Source organism: Quercus lobata, chromosome 9 (genome assembly GCF_001633185.2).
Source record: "Quercus lobata isolate SW786 chromosome 9, ValleyOak3.0 Primary Assembly, whole genome shotgun sequence".
In the NCBI taxonomy this organism is placed as follows: domain Eukaryota; kingdom Viridiplantae; phylum Streptophyta; class Magnoliopsida; order Fagales; family Fagaceae; genus Quercus; species Quercus lobata.
Genome location: NC_044912.1, coordinates 28,973,539 through 28,977,085, shown reverse-complemented (window position 1 = coordinate 28,977,085; position 3,547 = coordinate 28,973,539).

Sequence of the window (3,547 nt, the reverse complement as noted above, 5' to 3'; positions counted from 1 at the left end):
TTACGTTTTTTTTTTTTTTTTTTTTTTTTTTTTTTTTTTTTTTTTTTCTATCATGCTCTTGGCCTCCATTCAAGCAACGAACAAACTAGCTAATAGCATAAAAACATTTCTAGAAGAACTGAGAGCAAAGCAAGAAGAGTTGCCTTGGTGGATATTAATTTGGTTCAAAGTTGCTATCTCAATTCATTAGTTGGCTGGCACTGAATAATAGATTACCTACTAGAGAAAGAAAGTTGAATTGGGGGATACTCTGGTTATAGTACATGTGTGTATTGTAAAATGTAAAGATGCATTATCATTTTTTTTTTTTTAAATGATCAATGAGTTTATATCTAATTTCAGGCCATCACTCAAATTGAACAGATCTTGTTGGTTGGGGCATCACAAATTTCAAAGGCAAAAACATGAGCTACCTTGTGTGAACTAGCTCGGTGGGATTTTCTTTATCACCTATGACTGGGCTTGTGCAATAACTTGCTTTATCCACCCATACCATCCGACATTTTCTACCTCGCATGAATGAAGTACACTTGTTAGTATGAATAATGAATAATGCTTTCTCAACTTATTTCATAAGAATACATAATGATATATATATGGTACTCATAACTTATTTATATATTTTTGTATAAAAACATTTAGAAAAGTACTCATAGCTTAAGACATGTGTATCTTTTTTTTGGTTGATAAAATACTTTGGTCTAAGGGAAAGTGGGTTAATTCTTATGATTTTTCTCAATGGTTTATTTGAGAGGAAATACGACTTAAAATTATCTATAAATGGTAAAATTAATTTTAAAGTTTAGCATACGTTACGTAATTAAAACTAACCCATTGAATCTACCGAGTTGAAACTGCTTAAATTTTCAATCGAACCTGTTATTTTTTAAGGTTGGTAGATTGGCATTGGTTTGCAATTTTTCCAACCTACCAATGGTGGACCTGTGCACAATCCTACCTATAGCCATAGGGAAATGAAATAAGAGTATCAAGAGGATGTCAAAGGTAAATTAAAATTTATTGGTGGTAATTGCTACTAGTGGCGGCTTTAGAAATTTTTTTAGGAGAGTCATTAAGAAACTTAAATTAAACAAAAATTTAATTAAGAAAAGGAACTTGAATACATTGAGTTATCGAAAAAAAAACACACAAATACATGAAATTTTATAATTTCTTTTTATGAGTTTGCATATTTTGAAATCACTTCATGATAGTTTATTATCAGTTTTCATTATCTATTGTCAATGTAAGTATGACCATTTTATTTGGTTAAGTTTGTATAGTATTTTTGTTTTTGTGAAATTGAGGTTATATATTTGTCATTTTTTTTATAAAAATATTTTAAACTAAATGAAAAAACTCAACTCCACTTGCACTATATAATTATTAATTCATACAACCACATTTTTCCATACATAAATAATACACTAAATTGTTGTTTGATTATGGGATAAGCTGATATGTGATCAAGGTTTGCAAGATTTAAAACATGATTTAAATTAGTAAAGCAATATTTTATATATATATATATATATATATATATAATTTTTTTCAAGTCAGGGGGTTCATTTGAACCCCTGAAATGTATGTGCAGCCGCCCTTGACTGCTACTTAATTCTCAATATGGTTAGCTATTATTTAAACCAAGCGAATTAGGATATCAAGCTAGTTAATTCTCATACATTAGTGCTTTGTTTGTAATCAGAATTAGGTTGATCTGGTATATAATAAACCTTGATTCTTCCCCCTGGTTGAAGGGGTGCAGTTTATATTCCCTTTGTTTTCCAATAAAATTTGTTGATTTATCCACAAAAAAAAAAAAAAAAGAGAGTTAAACTATCTAATGTTGAATATACTACTAAATTTAAATGTGTGTTTGAAATGGCTTATTTTCATTAATTTACTTTGTTTACAAATTAATCTAGATAAAAATATAATTTTACCTAAAAAGGTGAAACTTTGAAAAATTGTATATAAACTAACTTAAAAAAATAAGTCAACTTCTAAACTATACCCAGCACATCCTATAGAACAAATAAAACAGAGAAATATTTTTTTTTTTGAGAAATAAAACAGAGAAATAGATGAGCTAGCAAAACCAATTGTTTAAAATTTAAGAGTATAAAATGACATGATTATCTCTTATCTCACACAATATAAATTTTATTGATTAAGTTTAAGGTAAGATCTTCTATTTATGTTAGAGGAGAATATTACATTACAGTTTTTTAGGAATACCTAGTAATTTTCTGTGTTAGGAGTGCATGGACCTCATGATAAGATTCAATTATTATGAAATAGATATCCAAAATAAGTCCTAATATGTTCAAATAAAAATTCAACTTGTTATGGGTAAATAATTTAGAAAGTAGAATTTGTCTCCTTTATGGTAAAAGCAGAGATACAAAAGTGAGTAGATCCAAATTGTCTTATCTTATTTTACATATAGAAAATGCACTCAGATATAGTTACCAATTATACCATGTGTCCAGACTTTTTTTTTTGTTATTTATTATTTTGGGGTAGGATAGAGTTACTTTATAATGCATAATCCATTGGTCTCCAGATTATCTCCAATGAACCAAAGGAGAAACATCAGACAGAATCCAATCTACTATGAAAATCTTCTCAACCGAAATGGAAGAAGAAATCGATAATCTTAGGTAAGTTTGTACTCGATTTCTGAATTTGAATTAAAACACCTTCACCATTATTGGTTGACGTAAATGTTTCATTATTAACTTAATTTCTTGCTTTTGACATGGTATTGTCAGGCTCTTAGAGTAACCTTACTAGTTTTAAGCTTGTTTGATAAAACTTAGTACCCTTTGGGATATTGATGATTTGCTCCAGCGTCTGCTTTTTCAGTTTTTTTTTTGAGAAGCGCGTATCAACAATTATTTTACTTTTTTAGTGGATTCTATGCACTATTTACGGACCCATAAATATCTTTTTTAATTAAACTTTTATTAAAAATGGATCCCACGATATTATTCACACATTTAAAAATTATTTTGCTACAGTGTTTTTAATTTTCAGCAAAATAAGCGGTATCTAAACACACTCTAAGTATCTTATGGCAGCCCTACAGTTTATGATTCTAGAGCAAAAATACCTAAATTGACGTATTCATCACAATGTATTTGGAAAAAATCAAGCCAGGCTGCTTACTAGGAAGCAATTGTTCTCTCACGGAAGATTGAGAAGCAGTCAAGTCAGAGATTGCTTTTCAAAGCTACCATATGGATTGCAGGATGCCGGCTCTTCATACTTTATTGTTTAAAATGGTTAAAGTAATGCTAATTATATTTTGTGGGTTACAACTAACTTAATTAATCTGGTTGTCAGATAAGAGATTTGAGGTTTAAATCTTGCTTATATTAAAAATTGATCGGTATTTTAGTTTGATAATAAAGAATCATCCTTGTGGAGCAGATGCCATACATTAAAATTTTATTGTATTTATATAATAATAAAAAAGGACAAAGTTTGGTTATAAAGTAATAGCCAATACTACAACTTCTTTTAAAAAAAAATTAATATTATT